This window comes from Myiozetetes cayanensis, unplaced genomic scaffold (assembly GCF_022539395.1).
Source record: "Myiozetetes cayanensis isolate MyiCay16 unplaced genomic scaffold, myiCay2020 scf18, whole genome shotgun sequence".
Taxonomy (NCBI): Eukaryota; Metazoa; Chordata; class Aves; order Passeriformes; family Tyrannidae; genus Myiozetetes; species Myiozetetes cayanensis.
In genome coordinates, this window is record NW_026087389.1 from 11,552,902 (window position 1) to 11,571,779 (window position 18,878).

General features: G+C 39.1%; 1 protein-coding gene across 3 annotated transcripts in view; it reads left to right on the forward strand.

Moving 5' to 3' along the window:
* The window catches only part of EEFSEC (eukaryotic elongation factor, selenocysteine-tRNA specific), a 121,358-nt gene that overhangs the window by 77,882 nt on the left and 24,598 nt on the right, over positions 1 to 18,878 (forward strand). The window lies entirely within an intron of this gene.

An 18,878-nucleotide genomic window follows, 5' to 3' on the forward strand; every position in this document is an offset into this window, starting at 1 on the left:
AAATCATGCTGTGCCCAGAAAGGTTTGTGGTAATCTCTCCTCTCTTAATGTATGTATGATTTGCACCAGAGCCCTCTGAACAAATAAAGGAAAGCAAACCTGCAATCATTTTTACCTGTAGCTACTTATTAAATATAGTATATTGGATGTGAGTTCCTTAAATTGGCTCTGTTCTGCATGTTATTACCTAACTTGCCTCAAGCAAAAACTGCTTGATAAATGGCTTTTTGGACATCTTGAAAGGTTTTTTTTATTGCTTGTGTCTCCTGGTTTTATGATGTTATATATGACTGTATTTTTCATCCTTGGTGAATTACAGGAAGGATTTATGCCTCCTTAGGTTAGAGCATGGGAAATGATGGGTGCTAGAGTTTATAAGTGTCATTACTGGGTTTTTTTCCTCCTTCTTCTAAGGCAGGAGAGTCGTTCTGAGCCTTTTCAAAAGGCAATAATAGGTGCTGCGTTTTACTCAGATTGTGGGATAAGATTATATCGCTACTTGGGAGTACTTTTTGTATTTCTGTAGTGTCTTCAGCCTATTTGTCACAAGTTAATCCCCCACCCTCTTTAGAGAGATGAGTGAGATTACTTCTGTTATACAAGTGGAGGAAAGAAATCCTAATATTCTGTGACAGCAAACAATCACATAGCAATTGATCTACAGAGAAAGGTAAAGTTTCCCGATTCCCTGCTGGAGAGGGACTATTTTTCCATTTAACTTGGGGCATGATGCAACTGCACTCATTTTGATCCTCTGCAAATTTCCTTTCTTCTTCCTATCACAAGATAATTCTTCTGACTAGACAAAAAATTCTGTATTCTAACCTAGCTGTAATTCCAGTTTTGTCACCAAATGCTAGACTTTGCAAATAGGTCTGAGACCCTAATTAGTAAGCTCAATGCATATTTAAAGAATAATATTTAAAGTAACCATAACCACATATATGATTTTATTTTTCTAGCATAGAAAGGCTTGTAAGGGTTCACTGAGGTAGGTACCTTTAGGTAGGTGGTGAAATAATGTGTAAATGACCTTAATGCTGAAAATCAAGATAATACCTTGCTTAAAAATGTAATGTTCTTAGTAGTTTTCCTCTCCTCAAGGCAAAAGTTTGATGAAAGAGAAGAACAGGAGGATGGCATTTACATTGCCATTTCCACATTTTGGATGGAGGAAATGGTTCTTCTTGGGACAGGGAGAAACCTCATAAGTAATCTTTGCCACTACTGAGGATGTGTAAGCAGGAACTGTGATTGTGAACCAGCAGTTACATTAAGAAAATTGTATATGGACTTAGAGAATGGCATTTAGCTCTGTAGATTGAGTTTGTGGGAAGAAATGATACCTTTCAGAGAGGTGTTCATTATCTAATCTTGGTTAGACTTAACAGGAGACCTTGAAACAGAGGACCCTTTATAGTTTGTTCTTTCAATGAGAAGAATATGTACCAGAATGTTAGAATTTAATACCTCTCTAAGGTAGGCAGAATAATACAACTTAGTTTGCTTTACTTTAGTCTGGGTCAAACTTGGGTGCTCTTGTTGTCTGGAAAGAAAAGGCAGTAAGTTAAATTATCTTAAGCTAAGAGGTATCAAGCAATGGGAAAGAAGCACAGAATTTGGAAGAGCCTAAAACCCCACGTCTTTAAGAGTTGCAGAGATCTGTGTGTAGGGGGAGGGCTATTGCTGTGATGCTGTTTAAGTCAACTGCAGTTCACATTCCTTTGTTAGATCAGCGTTGCTTTTTTAATGTGTCTGCATCCTGTTTATGGGGTTTTGGTGTTTTTGCCTTTTTTTATAATTTTTTTTATAATTTAACTTATCAGGCTTTTCTCTCCCTTCCCCTCCATTCTTCATCCTTGCTTTCCTTCATACAGTCTCTTACAGATTTATTTTGTGAAGATCTCCTTTTAATTTTTCTGAAGTTATTTCTCCATGATTCCTTCGCAAATGTATCAGGGAGTGGGAGAGAAGGGAGGGAAATGCCCAAGTTGGAAATGTCTTTGTACTGCCTCAGCCTGGCAGTCAGTCAGTCCTCTACTTTAAAACCAGTCTTAACCTCTGGAATTGAGTTGCTGGTTTGAGTAGTTAACCTGGTCATAGCTGATGCCTGGTTTTAGAAACAAACCTCTACATAGCAATAAAAATCGAGTAGATGTATCAGAGATTTGTATCCTGACTATTGAAGGTAATTACAGACCATGGCACGTTGTAGGGTGTTGCATGGTCCCACTGGTGCCAACAGCCTCGAGCACTGTGCCCACTCATGTGAGCAACTGTTGGGCTCCCCAGGTTCCATACTCACTTGGAAATGACTTGTGTTTGCCTGTAGATCACAGCCTGGGAACATTGTCTTATGTTGTCTGTAGGCTGAAACTTGGTAGACCACAACTGGGAATGGCAGAACATGGATCTGTTTCTTATTCTGGCACTGCTTGTGTGCAGCAATAAGTCAGATATTTCTCTCTGCTCTTCTGCTCTGTGAAATGGGGATAATTACTATCCATTCTGGAAAAAGACAAAATAATGCAATCTCTGATTTAGATTTATTCCAGGCTTGGAGCATTAATATTTCTTGAAAAGGCTTAATTATCTTTCTTTAGAGTACAAAAAAACGCGTCTAGAGTACAGCATGCAATTGGAAGTTCTTTAGTTGCTGAAAGATGTCAGTAGTTTGGAAGAAATTCAGGGAAGAGCTGCAAGAATGCTGGAGAGACTGAAGGGATTGATTTATGAGGGAAGGAAGATGAAAAGAAATGCTTGAAACTTGGCTAAATGATGTCTAAGTGGGAGATATGATTATCTGCAAGTATTTGAAGAACATCCCTTAGGGTGGTCCAAGGAGGTGGAAGCAAAGCTAATAGCATGAAATAAAGCAAAGTGTAACTTGACTATTGAGAGATGTTATTTAGCAGAGATTTCTTGCTCTGCCAAATCATCTTTGCACAGGAAGATGATGTATTCCATGTTGAGAACAGTCGTGTGCAGTTTGCCTGGACATTTGTTAGTGCTGGTGTCAGGGTAAAACAGACAGGCAGCAGCATGGTGAGTGGAAGAAAAATGTACTTTCATCTCACTTCTAGTTTTGTGTCCAGACATGTTTTTATTGCTTGAAGGGCAAGGTATAACCTACTTTCTAGAATGTTTACAGCAGCATCTAGTTTTTTGGGGTTTTTTTAAAGTATTTGCTGGCAGATGGGCTACTCTGTAGGACTTGGTTGTGGACCTATTCGTACTTTAACTGAGGACAGAGTTTCAAGGCCTATTAATTTACAGGATGATACTTCCTTTCCAGACTTGTTGTGCGATCAAATGCATAAAAAGGAGGACATAATCTCTAAATTGCAAGAGGGTTTTACCTAAATTAACAAGCTGCTTAAAAAACAAACAGGATTTGAAAGGCAACTTAAAGTACACTGCTTTTAAACTTATGCTAGTGTGTGTGTGGATGAGGGAGGGAACTACTGATGCTCTTGGCCAAGGTGGGTGATATGTGGCAGCTGCTTTAGTTGTAAATGGAGCACTGCATAAGGTAAGTGAGGGAAAAGGATTGTTCAAGAGGGAACTGTATGTTCTGTGTCTTACTCTAAAGAAGATAAAAGCTAACAGTGACAGTCTTTGGACAGTGCTTATTTCAACATACCTTGCACCAAGGAATGTTATGCCAACTGATGAGAAACTTAGAGGAAAGTTCAGTGAATCACTTGAATAACTTAGTGCTCGTTGTAGTTTTTGTGTAACTGTCTCTCACCCAAGAATTGATGCTGTAAAACTCATGTAAAATCATGATCTGTTGATGTGTCTCATGACATCTTTTGAAAGATTGGCTCTAGATATGCCCATTTCATTGGTTTTGGCACATTGCATTTGTCTTGTGCTTGATTAATGTAAAATTAAATCTTATTGGAGCATATGTGATATGTCAGGCATGGTTCACTTTCCTGTCTGTCTTTACTGTCGAACTGCTGGTGAAGTGTTCATCCTTTCTGAGGCACTGCAGTGTGTTTGACTGCAATTCTCCTCTTCTCTTTTTGACAAAAAATTGTTATACATGACTAGAGTTAAAAACTACCTTATTTCTTAATGCGAAAGAAGCAGTGCATATCTAACACTCGTAAGAGCTGAACACATTTCTCAATTGAGCAAATTTAAATGTAATAAAAGACACACTTTTCATAAGAAGAGATACAAATGAGAATATTGAAAGACAAGCTTTCTGGCTTTGCTATTCTTTTTACCCATACAGGATAACAGTAGTTTTAAGTTTCTTAGAACAGGTGAAGATGAACTTGTTTGTGACCTTGTCTTTTGTTGCCAGTAACTTTTTGCCTTGCATTTATAAGTGTTTCTTGTATATGAGAGAACAAGTCTGTCTCCTTGTTTCCCCTGCTAGTCATGGTAGAGGGATTGAATGTGCCTTAAAAGCCTGAAGTAATAGCATGGATGTGCTCCCTAACTGAAGACACAGTGTGTTGGTATAAGATGACATAAAGTGGTGAGAATTGAGCAATGTGCCTTATTCTTGAGAATCCCTCGTGTTCCTGAGTGTGAAATTAAGGCTGGAAATGCTGAATGTGTGCTTCCTTCTTGTGGAAGTGGCACATCCTTGGTGTTTTTATATTTTGCCACTTTTGATTGGATGAGATCCCATACTGGCTTGCAAATTAGTTAATGACATAGTGGGAGAACCTTGATGTAAGATATGCATGTGAACAGCACCACTCAGCATAATTTCAGTTCCAGTTAAAAATTGAGGATTTAAAAGTAGGATTCAAATTTTAAGTATTTTTTAGCACTTCACTTAAGCAAGCAGGTCGACTAGATATTAAGGGAGATTAAAGTTACGCTAAGATAGAAAAATGCAACAGTGAAATAATTGTGTATCACATTGGTCTTAATTGTATTTTTTTTATATTTGACTTTTTTATTATTATTCAAGGCATATCTCACTTTGTTCAGGTCTCAACACAGCAACGTAGCTGGCATTTGTGGAATATTATTTTCAGGAGTTTGGGTTATTTTAACAACCGTAGGAGACAAGCTTTAAATGGTTGACTGTAGATAAATGTCATATTCCCAACTTTGTAATTTGGAGGGCACTCCTCACTGACATCAGCAGGAATGGGGCAGTCTAAACCTTTTCATTGCACTGAGAATAATTAAACATCCTGTCACTAAGCAGCATATTTTTTTGTGGGAGATCTTGACATTTGGAATTCTTTGCTTGTGTTGCATTAGAATAGGATAATCTTCTCTTAGGCCAAATGGAATTTAGGCACATTTCATGTCCTGGTTTTCCCAACCTGGCTCCTGTTTTAATAAAGGAAAATAAAAAAATTGTTGGCTGCAAGGGTCTGGTGGGTTGCCATCCCTGTCAGTATCAGGTGAGGCTGAGCAGGATTTCAGTCAAGAGGAAAAACAAAAGCCCAAGGGCAAAGAAATCTGTGTAGCTGTGTTTTATTTAAAAGCTGGAGATTAACTCTGCTTGTTCTTTCACAGTCTCTTTTCCCTAAACCTCTAAAACAAACAAAACCTAAAATCCTTGAGGGGTACTTCAAGCATAAATCTCCTTCTCTCCTTTTTGTGAAAGTTGGCTGGTGTTGTATGGACAGAGGCTGGGAGAGGATTGTTGCCAGGGAGGCATCACTTCCTTTTATGATCCCCTCTTGAGCAGATTAAACTGTAGTGATGTGGAAGTCCCGGTGACCACATAGGAACTGGGAATTTGTACTGCATTTACACAGAAAGGTTGACCTGAAGGAATCAATCCCTGCCTTTTAAGTGGTGGCATCCTGTAAGCTCATATTGACCTTTGGAGCAGAATATCCAGATTTATTGACCTTAGAGTGTTCTTGTGGAATCAAAGTCAAGATTTGTGCTCATTCCTTCTGAATGAAAACAGAAGTCCAGGAAGTGTTAACTTACTAACTGGCTGTGTGCCTCATTCATATTAGTATTGGGAGATCCTGGTCCTGACTGTAATGACAGAATTGCAGGATCAAGTCTGTAATCTCAGAGCTTTGGAGGGGTGATGTGTTCATTGCAAGAGAATCATCAGAGGCAGATGGTCATTGCACTCTCCAGCAGATCCTGTGCTTAGAGGAGGCTAAGACTGTTCTTTGGAGTTGATGTTTCCATTGGAGTATCCATCCAACAGGTTGTTCTTCTGGGATCAAGCAGATATGGATTAGGGAATTATCAGGCATCAGGTGATGTAGCAACATTTGAGAGCTTCTGTGGAAAAGAAGACCTAGCTCCTGTGTAAGCCCTTGTGGTGGGTACAGTGTAGGCTACCACAGTGATCTTCTGGGTAATTGAAAAGAATGAAAGGGAGCCTTTTATTTTACTCCCACTCACCCTTTTTATTCTTGAGCAAGAGGAGCTTCACGAAAGTGACATTTATGCCATGGAAGGACCATTGGTGGTTCTACACCATATGATGTAATCAGTGTTTTTCCTACTCATCACGTTACACCATACCCTTTGAAGGCAGGGCTATGGGCAGCCTTCGGGAAGAAGTCCTGTTGCTCTCTAACCAGTCCTTTGATGGTGGTGAAGAACAATGTGTACTGACTCCTTTTTGCTGCCCTGAGTAGCAAAGTACCTTACACTTGCACAAGTGTGAGCTGAGCCTCAAAGCAAACAGAGCTTTCACTCTGGGCTTTGCTGGCTATTGTGTTTGTGTTTAGTTTGTTATTTCTATTCTACTCTGTAGGGCTTGTTTTTCTGAAGTTTTTGTTTGCACGTAGAAAGCAGTAGGGATGTAGGTGCTGCCTCAATCTATAAAGAAAATTACTTTGAAAAGACAAGAGTATTATGGTGGTGAAGTTAAGCATTTAAAACTTTAGAATATAGAAAGAATATCTTAATTATCTCTCCATTGTAAGTTGCGTTCTGATATCAGGTCCAGTTAAGTGATTGCATATTCCCCAGGCTGGCACACACAAAAACTGCGATGGATTTGGGTAATGCTTTGTAATTGACCTGTTGTCCTGTACTGAGTTCTTTTTTCTCCTTAGTGCATAATTAATTCCTTTATTTTTTGCACTTCACTGAAGTCCTGCTGTAAATATGAAATCAATTATTTGTGCTATTTACGGGGAAAAAAATCCTATTAAGAAAATAAAAAGAATTCCAGCAGATGGGTTTTGTTTGACCATAGGGTATCTTTACTTCTACGGAATCTTTCCACTTGGGAAAGGAAAAAAACAAGCAACCCACAACCTGTCAATCACTTACATGCATTTTCTTTTCTTAATATTAGCTTCCACTCTCCATCAGACCTCCCTTAACTTTGACTAGTTTCTGCTAATGCTCTTACCTCTCTCCCATTTACTTCTGTTCTTTATTCCAATTTGCTACTGCTGCTGTTTCCCCTGCCCATCTTTCTTGGTCTCTGAAGTTGTGTGCCAGCTTATTTTGCCCTCAAATATTTCTACCCACATTTTCAGCCTGCTGTAGGGATGTGCAAGGTAGAGGGGATTTTTCTGACCTGTGGATGTTCTAGTGTTGTTACATTGTGAGCTCTTGAAAGAGGAGGGGCTGAAGGGAAAACCCAGACTAACTCTGTGCCTGAGATTGCCCTCTGCAGATGGAGGCTGTTGGGAATTGAGCTGCCAAAATAGTCTGCTCCAAGTGCATTCTAATTAAGTTTCCTTTTTTGCCTCCAAGAACAGCAATTGCTCTACCAGTTATCCTAAAGTTAAGTTTCAAATCCCTGTTGCAAAATAGAAAGATGCTGTAATAGATTTTGTTTATCTTAATTTGAGGATAAAATGTGGATCTGATAGTGTGGGGAGAGCTTGGGGGATGACTGTGGGTTTTTACAAGTATTTTGAAACTGAACAGTTGCTGTTTCAGTTGGCAGTGACATTGGTAGTCAGCTGGCCAAAGTACTCATGATAGTAAGCCCCCAAAGAATGATTTTCCTTTCATTAAAAAAAAAAAAAAGTCTGTAAAGATTGTTTCTTTCCTTAGATAAACTCGGGTCAGATATATGTATAAGATTCTCCTAAGCCGCAAGAGCTAGATACATAAATTAAACAAACTGAGATTTGCACTCAGTTGCATGTGTTTAGGATCTGGGATTTTGAAAGAGGTGCACTTATCTAGAGATTTGTGGTAAAACTGAGAGCTGGAAGTGCTGCTGTGTATAATAATCTTACTTCTGTGTAGAGTCTCTTGTGGTCACAAGTCTTTCCAGTTAATCCAGGCTTTGTTATTTTGGGGGGATGTAGTTTTTGTGGAAAGTTGCATTCCCTGGGAGAAAGGAAGCATCTTGCATATTTAGGGCTGTTACTTTGCTGAATTTTGAATAATTACAACAGCAACTGTAAGCTCTTGGACCCTATTTATTGCACAGTCCAACTCACTGGCAGGACATGTGTGGTGGATGTGGCCAAGAGGCTGCTGTGTTCTGTGCTCACGTTTGCCTTCACGTCACCACTAACTTACTTGGTGACCATTTCCAGATTATCTAATGCCTCTTGGCTTCATTATCCCATTATGTAAACTGCCCTGTCAGGCTGTTGTGAGTCTTGCCTGACATGCTTAGGAAATCCTTTGTTCAATGGGGTTCCTTCACTGAGGGGTACCTTTTGTAAGGAAAAAGGGAAAAATAAACAGACAAAACCCCAAACAAACAAAAAACCCACAACAAGTTGGTGGGTGGCAAAATTAAATATTCAAAAGGAGGAAATTAACAAGTTTATTTCCCTGTTAAAGCAATGCTACTGTTTTGCACGATTGATGGTTGTAAAGTTCCATAAACACACAATTGCAGAGTAGAACTATATTCAGGTTTTAAAATTTCTGCTGCATTATCATTTTTATAAGTGGAGGTGCATTGCTACAATCACTACAACCCAAATATCCTGTTCCTTAGAGACCAAGTTCTGCATTTAATTTTGATTTCACTCCTGAAATTGCAAACAATTTGGATTAGAAGAACATGGCATGGAACAACACCATTACTCTTACTTTCATGAAACTTAGTGTACTACAGATCCTGCACACAAGGATGCATGTGCTGCCTTTTGTTTGGATTTTTTGTTGTCCTTTTTAGGTGTTTCATTTTGCAAATTCAGTGCACTCTTGCTGTAATTTCAAGTGTGAAAACATTTTCCTCTTGAGAAAGAACATAATGTAAAAACAATGGGTTTTATTATGTGTCTGTAGAATTTGGCTGAGCAACTGTAGAGCATTAAAAAGATCATAATTCAGTAATACCTTGTATCTCCTGGAATGAATGGGAATATCTTTTTTTTTAATTCTAGTATATTTGCCGCTGCAGGTTTGGGATGCTTCAATGTGTCCCTTGAAAAAAGTACTAAAGCAACAAAGTACAGTTTGTTCTGAAGAGTAACAAAATATAGATGTGATATATACTTGTTGATTACTGCTGCTCAATTGAGCATCATCCTTCTGAGAAGAAAAGGTCGTTTTTCTTGCTAAGGAGTTGGTTGATGTCAGTATGGCTAAATGTGAGGGATTCAGAGGATCCCTGTGGATTCAGGTATGGGACTGAACTGTCCAAACATGGTACTTTTTGAAGTGATTGTTAAATTCTCCAAAAAAACAAGAAGGGGGACTTACCTGATTTATAATTGCTTCTTTAGATGTTTAAGGTGGAATTTTACTTTGAAGGGTTACTTTTTGGGGGAGAGATGACTGAAATACTCTGTGCACAGGTGGAGCGAGGATTTCAGGGTGACCTGAAATCACCCTGAGTGAACTCACTTGCAGTGGGCAGCTTTCTCTAAGAGTCCTCTTGTTCACGTAGAGCAAGGAGGTGGAAGCCACGTAGTCTAGATCATGTTCTCAGGTCAGTAGTTTATTTATGCAATACCAAAGAAGAAATTTTCTCATCTTTATTTCTGTTTTCTTGTGTATGAAACGGGATGCTACTGTTGTTGGATGTTACAGTTCTCACTTGTGGTTTTGCAGTATCTGGGTGGAAAATACTTAGGTTTTAAGCTTTTAATGTAACTTTGATCTTATTAAAACTCTCCACAATGGGTTGCTCAGGCATTCAGATTGCTCTCTTGCAATGAAATTTCTCTCCCTTTCTGTAAACTGTTTGTGCTCATTTACTTGATTTTGATCGTTCATCCCCTGGGCCTTTCACCTTCCCTTTCCACCAGTGTTTGTTCTGATAGCTTTTTGAAGTCTGAGTAAAAACATACACCATGGGGGCTTCCTGGAGGCATAGAGCTTTGTGGTTTGCAAATTGTAGGCTATTTGAAGTATTGACTCTCAACAGTGGCCAGTGCTTAGTGGATGAGAACTGTACTGTGACAAGGACGTTAACCTTGAGAGGCTGATCCATGTTTTGAGTTTGGGGACAAAAAAAATAGTTGTTCTTAATAGTGGGCATTGATTTCAAGGAAGTCTGTGTAAAGCAGCCTTTGGTTTGTGTTTTCACAAAGGGATTTGAGTGTTTAATAAAGAATAGGAAATAACTGGAGCTTCAATAGACCTGTTTTGATAGGGGGGGCTCTGCTGTAACATGATTTTGTGTAACATTATACATAAGCAACAAAAGCATTTCCTGCCTCTAACTGCAGTATTACTACATTTAAAAAAAGAGTTGCAGAAAATATTTTTAAAAGTATTTTATACCTGGAATAAAAGTTATAGGTACAGTAGAGAAGACCATTGTCCTGCTTAGAGAAGTCTTTCCTATAATACCTGAGGTTGTAACTTTAGTCACAGGAATTGCATATTGCATGCTTTTGTGCTACATGTTTTATAATAATATTTTTTTTTTAAACCTCTGAGGCCTCAGTTCCCTTCATCCCCTCAACTATTACAGATTAGGAAATGAGGACAATTTGGTAATTCAGAGAACCTGTTCTTTCCTGTTACAACTGATGAGTTTACCCAGTTTAATTTTTCTTACGTTTTACCCCATCTCTCTCTATTCTCCCCTCCCCACTCAATTCCCTCTTTATTTGCCCATTTGCTTTTTCTTACTCCTGCAACCTGTTCCTCTGCCGACTGTACTTACCCACGCAACCTTGAGCAGCCTTTGATGCTTTTTAGATTTTTTTATGAGGTAAATATATTAACTACAGAAACATGAACCGATACAGTGGACCTGTGCCATCCCTTCAATTACTTTGTTGCTTTACCCTCAAATGTGTCATTGAATGTAAATGAAGAATATTGTTTGTATGGTACAGCCTTTTGCTGTGCACCTGAGGATTTTAATCCAGTACGTGAGTTTGCTGCCAGGTCTGTATTTGCTCCTGAATATATTTGTTTACCTTCTCAGTTTCTGTCTGTGAAAGAACAACATCCTTTCTTCGTAGTCTGACCAGTTGATATCTGAGTCTGTTAAGCAAGGGACTGTTTGCCTGCGTCTTCCTAAAGTATCAGCTCATCAGGATTGGTATTAAAATATGGATACAACACGAAGAATATGCATTTGTTTTCTTTATGATTGCAATGAATTATCTTTTCAAGCCAACACAATGGTAACATGGGCTGTGCCAAGCAGTGTGTGCCAGGTAACACTACAGGCACACACGGTAAGAGAGAAAGAAGACGTTTTCGAGGACTGAAAATGTGCTAAAGAATGCAAGTTCCTGCTGACAAGAGAGCAGGCTCTATATCATGGACTGGGGATTTTCTTTTCATGGCTCATTACAATCCACTGTTCTCACAAGTACCTCCTCAGAAGATGTACAAAGATTATAGTCCCTCTGGAGTTCATGTGGAAATTGATGCCTGCTTCCCCAATCTCTGACTTTTTCCCCTAGTTTTTCTTTGTGTTTTCCTTGTTATTATCTTAAGTAAGTAGTTTGAGGACATAGTGTAATTGGATTTAGTTGTGGGTTTTATTTTTCTGTTTTGAAATTGTGCACATTCAGAGCAAGATTGCCTTATTAAGTAAATTATCAGCGACTTTTGTTTTTTACTTAAAGTGAAATTTAAGCTGGGGTTTATTGACCCAGGCTCTGTGTTGAGCTTCTCTTCCTTTTAAGAGAAGTTGAGTATTTTTAAGAACCTTTTTCCATTAACTAAGCCATTTGAAGATCAAATAGAAATAAAAGTTTTTAAGAAAATACTAAAATATGTATATCTTCTAATATTTGACTACTTATTCCTATGTCCAGTTGATCATTGTGAAATTCACTATTTACTCTAAAATATATGATTATGTTTCAGAGTAAATGTATGCTAAAGCAAAAGCAGGAATTATTCTCTTTTAGAACTTATTTCTTATAAGCATAGGAAAAAATTAGTTTTATTTGACATTTGGAAAAATTTATAGGTAGATTAACAACAGATTTTAAATGTCTTTTTTTCTGTAAGATTTTGAGCTCTAATAAATACTGATACTTGTAAGAAGACTATACTGTAGAGTTTTGCAAATGAGTTTGGTTGGATAACCATATTTTCTCTAATCTTCGTAAAGAAAGGATGGATTTGTAATATACACAAATGATTGCTTTTTGGGAGGTTAAGAAGCAAGAGAAATCTTGTAAACATGGAGGAGGGGGAAGGGTATGTGTTACTCAGACTCTGAAGTTTCCTGGTTTTCTTGCTGATGGTTGGGAATCTTGTGTTAAAGACCTGTTGATTTGAAGCTTTTATATTAGATATTGGGTTTTTATGTCAAGACACACATACATGTGGATTACACATGTAACAAGTAGAAGCATGTTATGGGTTCACTGTTACTTTCATTGAACCAGGTAGTTAAAACTGGTCTGGGGAGGAAAAGGGGGAAAAGACCAGCTGTAAGCAGATTGATGGAGGGTATTTCAGTCCACCCCTGCTGATTATTTCTAATTGAAGCTGTCTGAGCCAGTCTTAATACAATTTAGTTATCGCCAACCAGAAGGATTTTATTTATGGAACAGGGCCTGTTGGAACTTCCTCCGACCCCAGAGAAGCTGTGAATGGGAGAGAGCTGATCAAGCAGGCATGCCTGGCTAGCGTATGCATTTCTTTAATAAGGCAGGGATTGATGTCTTTTGCAGTTCAGGGGTTAGGTAAACAGCAGTCCCTCGGTTCAAGGCTCTCCATGTTCAGTTGTTTGTTTATACGGATCTCAGAAGGTTAGGTTAGCCTTCTTGACATCCCCGGGGAGCTTTCCTGACCATGGTATAACCTCATCTGCTCCAAAGTTGCTCAGGAGGTGTCGCATCGCCTTTTAGGAAAGGTACTGGCTGAGCTGAGTGTGCAGCTTTCTCTAGGAAAGGTGGATGCAATCAGAGCGGTTGGAACACTGAGTCCGTGTTCAGAAACTCATAAATAATTTGCACGTGTGGTGTGTAACTGCTGTGCTTTCATTCTCAGACTTGGTATTTGCACACAAAGATGACTAGAATATAAAACTCGGGCTCTTACTGAATTGCAGTTCTGAGAAATCAGTGACATACATGAATAATTTCATCAGAACTTTGAGGTTAAGTCAAGTCCTACTAATTTGTGCCTCTATTGAGTTGGCAGTGGTAGTCCATTAAGTTGAATAGAATAAACCCTGAATAAATAAGTAACCATGTTAAATTTTTATTTAAAAATTAGTGATGGTTACATATTGAACAATACAGGGAGTTAAAGCATGCATCTCATGAGGTTCATTTCCATAGTTGTTATATCCCAGTTTTCCTCTTCCACAAAGCTGGTGGTCACGTGAGAAGTGAGAAAGTAATGGTGCAGTTTCATCTGGGTCTTATTGCAGTGTAGTTCTGACAAGTGGAGTTGTTCTGGAATTTGAGGATGCCTTTGCTCAAGGTTAGAAGTGTGCTTTATCACGTGTGTGACTGGCTGCTTTTAAAAATGTGACATGTTATGAAGTTGGCTTAAGTCCCAGAATTTGTTGAATTAGTTTTTGCTGATTTGATGTCTGGCTATTCATACTTCATTTTTCTGCAGCACCTCCAGTCTGTAACCATGCAGACCCAAACAGACATGAGTAAACTGGCTGAACGCCGACGGCATGGCTTGCGAAATGCTGTCACACACAGATGGGGAAACTGAGGCACAAACATGGGCTGTGAATTGCCACTGGACATTTCTGAGAGGGCAGAGTTCTGTACTGACCTTTCCTGTCTTGGAACCCTCAGAGTTATGCTGCTTGACCTGCAGTGTCACCATTTTCTTGGGATCAGCCAGTCCTAGAGCTTTCCAGGAAACCTGAATTTTATGTGGTGGTCACAAGTAGGACGAGGCTCTTAAAATATCCTGTCCTGTGCAGATCCAGATGGGTGGCATCCCAGCTGAAAGGTGTTCAGAGTGGGAGGCTGCTTCCATGCTGACTGAGGTTTCAAAGTGCCAAAATATGAACATCTTGTCGCTTTTAAATAATGTGTGGGGTCTGACTTAAATGCTGGGTTTCGTATTTAATCAGTATTAATACGATAACAGGAATGTGACAACTGGAGTGAACACAAAGAGATTATCTTCTTAGCCAAATGCATCCATTAGCTAGGAAATATAGGTTTCTATTAAATGAAGCGGACAGATGGGCTATTGGAGGTGACTGAGAACAGGAGGGGGAGGGGGCTGAGAGGTGAAAGTTGAGGTTTAGAAAATCTCTATAAAAATAAAAACAAGCCATCCATCTTGATGGCTGGCGTTTTACCCTCCCGCTGCACTTTCGGGATGGTGCTCCGATTCCTATCAAGAACATTATGCTGAAACTTAATCCAACAGAGCACTTACTCCTGCCAAACTCTGGCTCAGCAACTACTCTGCTCCCCCAGAAAGAAGTGGCCAACAGGGCTTCAAATAAAGGACAATGTCGTACCATCTTCAGCAAAACTGCTACTTTGAGATACCAAGGGAAAACAGATTGAATCTTGTCCCTCTAGTCTTTTTTTTTTCCACCCTAGAGAAGTGTGTTGGAGAAACAAAATCGTGTTCCAGCATTTCAGAGCAGTTGTAAAGTAAATTATTCATCTCTCTCTGTGTGTATGCGAATCCCAACCTAATAACTGTTGTAACAATGTTTATAGCCAGTGTTTGAAACGAAGGTTACAATAGTATAAATAATTTTAGATAATGCAGATAACAAGAAGAAAATAATATAATTAGAATTTTACAAGATGGACAATTCACTAAGATAGATGGAGTAACACAATACATTAAAAAAAATAAAAATCTGTAACAACACAAACATGACACTGGTGACAGGAAACATCTGCCTTGCCACCCATCCCTGGGCTGGCCACAGCCTCACATCTGCACCTCCAGCCTGGGAGCTGCGTGTGCTCCATTGCATGTGTGTGTCTGACCCTCAGCCGTGAGTGGGTGGCTCTGTTCTGACACAGAGGGTTGGGTTATTCTTCTTTGCAGGATTTGTATTGATTTTAAGTCTGTGTTTTACTTGAAATTAAAGAAACACCCTAGGTTGGTGCTGCTTAGGTAGAGAGGGATATGTGAACAAATTGAAGCTCATTTTCCTGAAAACTGTTTTGGATTGGACCTAATTATTGTTGCAGCAATTCCTCATGTGAGTGGTGAGAGTCTGGTTGGGTGCAAACAGTTGTTCATTGTTTGTTCTGATCTTCCATCTCATTTTGCTTTTTGCTGCTTGTGGTTATTCCTCCCTTGGATATTGAGGAAGATGCAAAATTTCCTTTGGCCTGGCTTTGCATGGAGTTTGAGATTTGGTGTTAGTGGGGAACAGGAAAGTTAAAAATGTGTGTCAGCAGGGAGAAGCAGCATCACTCCTCTCTGGTGTTTCCAGGCTTCACACAGACTTTTATAAATGAATTTTATGTTCTTTTACTTGAATTCACTCTTTTTGTGTGCATTGCTTCTACTTGATTTTTCTCTTAAGCTTTAGGTGTTATCACAAACTTGAAAGTCCAAAGTGAACTTTTTTTTTCTTCTTTACACTTGACCTGCTATCCGTCTCCAAGCCAGTGCCAAATTAACAGTGACCAGTTCATCTGGGCAGCGTGAACCATATGTACTTACAATCTCTGGATTCACAATACTTTTAGAAATCAAACTTTAAAACCAGATTGGGTTTGTATTTCTACATTGTGTGTGGTGTTCCTTATTTATATACACTAATATTCCCCCCTGCCCCTTCCCCAGTGTGTGATGGGTAACAGGAAGGAGAAAAAGATTTTGGAGAAAATGTGTCGAGGTGGGTGATGGCACAGACACGCTCGTCTCTGTGGTAGCAGAGGGAGGGCTGTGGCAGGGCCCCATTCCCCAGCAGGGAGGTTTATGCTTCATGAGGGGATGCAGGAGGTGCAGAGCCATTTTTCAGGCTGCCTTGTCATTCCTGCTGGGGAACCTGACACATGGACCTACTTTCTTGCTTGTGTTGTTTTTCAGGAGGGAGGGAGGTGACTGAGCAGCTAGCCCCTTGACAGGGCAGTTTTAAAACATTCATAAAACTTTTATTGGGCTGCCACCCTTACAGATAAATATTTTCTGAGTTTATGGGCTTATTTTAAGGATTGAAGCTTAATAGCAGCTTTGTATCCCTATCCATCCTCAAAAGAGCCTTTTGGCAAACCCCATCTCTGGAGGCTGCCATGCTTTTCTAGGTCTTTAGAGTTTCTTCATCACTAAATTATTACCCTTTTTCCTCCTTTCAGCTTTGTATTACTAAATGTGACCAACTGTTAAATGAGTGTTTCCCCTTCCCACAACCTTGCTGAAAGCTGATCCAGTGTACCGTGTTTGGTCATCATGGAAGGAGAAAGATTGCAGTAGTTATAAATTTATTTTCTTTATTAAATTGGGTTTGTTAGGTGTGTTTTATTTGTGTCTTGATTATCAATTTTAATTCTGGATGGGATTTTAAGTTGCTACAGGCTGGTGGCATTTCAGACATGTACTGGCACTTTTCAGGCACTTTCTCTCTGTGCTTCCACAAATACAAAAGCTTTACAGAGTGTCTCAGCATTAAGTGGGGAAACCAGTGGGCTTGCAGCCAAGGTTATACAAAGCAATGCTGTATGTAGTGCTTGGAGGAAGATGGAGCTGTAGTTTGAGCATCTGTGCCATTTGATTTCACCGTGTTATGTCCAAAGAGGTTTCATGAATTTCAGCACAGGCTTTTGCTCAACACCGAGTCGAGACAGTGCGTGCATTTTGGCTGCTCTTGGGAGAGCAGTGTATGATCCCTGTGTTTTCCAACTCCTATGTGAATGTTTTTAGCACCTGGAACACTACTACAAGTTACTGTCTCTTTGTGTCCCTGTGCCAGTACTGATCTCTCCTCTTCTCGTACCAGAGACAGTGGTAGCACCTGGAAGGAAAGCGTGCTATTTCTTTTTTTCATTTGCTCATCTGTGTATTAGGACACTGCTTTCAAAGACTGGTTTCCTGAAGAGCAAACCTCTGACACATGGTATTGGATCATGGCATCCTTTGTCTCATCCCAAGTTCTTTTGAGCTTTTTCTGTGCTGGAACCCCTTTCCAGCATGTGATTTCTGGTCCCTCAGACATACCCAGAAAAATGCTTGGGGTAGGAAATGACTTAAAGGTTGAGTTCAAAGGTTCTTGTGGAAGACTTCGACTGTAGAAGTGACAAAGATAAAATAGGAGCTTCAGGGCAACTGAAGAGACTAAAACAAACTTTAACTCCCTTAAGAGGGTCACTTGGTCCTAACAGATTTTTAAAAACAACCAACTCCACTTGCTCTATTTTGGGTGAGGTTGACAACTTATATAGTCAGGGAACTCCCTTTTCCAGACCACTCACAGTTCAGCAATACATTTGCTGGTTTATTTTTTTCTTCTAAAAATAGGAATATCTATTTTTGTACAAAACAATACCCTGAGACTTTTGTTTCTATTTTCCATGACTTCTGTTTTTTAAGTCAGCATATCTTGGGACTTGTCCTAAAAATGGAGCTGATCTAGTAATCATGTTTTTCTGGATATCTTAGCCATTTGATTTGTTGCTTAGATTATGAAACTGTTTAGTTTTGCAGGATTGTTTTCCTGCAAATGTTACACTGACAAAGAAAAAAACATAGGAGTGAAGAATGTAAATTGAATTCAATTTAAAGATGAATTCAAACAGCTTATATGCTTAAATAACTCAGCACAATCTCAATACAAGCAAAGAGGTTAAGACATGGGTTTTTTTGCAGCAAACTGTTGAGTTCCAACAATATGCATATTATATGCAGAGTTCTTGTCCGGCAAAATTATGGGTGAAGCTGGACAATTTGAATTTCTATATATTCATATATGAATTTTATTTCTATATCCATTATGTGAATACAAGGATAATGGTAGTAACTCTTTCAAGTCCTTTTCCCTGGCATTTGGTAGTTGTAGTCCCCAGCTAGTGCTTGCATGTTTAGCCTCAGGTGGAGTTTATTCTTTTTTTTTCCCCTATAAAGATGTGGCACAGAGATCTAGAAAGATTAAATAAGTTGCCAGCAGATATATGGCAATATAGTGGAGAGGACTCTGGAGTCTTGGTTTACCACTGGTGTGAGATCATCTTCTGGAGCTTTTGCAGTGTGTTCTATTTCAGGTTAGTTACCAGCTCAGCCATCAGCTTGTTGCCATTGACTGTTGATAATTTAAAAAAAAAAAAAAAAAAAAAATCACTTGAGTGGTGTGTTCATTCTCCATTGGGGATCAACGTCCTGAAGAAAACTGGTTATCTAATTCATAAGATTGGTAAAATAGTCTGGTACGGTAACTAAAAATGTACTTTCAGGAAGTAGCCTATCTTAGATTGAGATGTTCCCTGGATGATCTAATAATTCTCCATAATTTCTAGCATATTATAGTTGTAAGAACACAAAAATCAAATTTTTAGCAAATACAACTTATTAGTTTTTGATTTTTCCACTTCTCCTTTCTGGAACCTTCTGATCATGTTGTGACATGACTTTTCCCATTCCAAAACACTTGATACGCATCCGTGTTCCTGCCA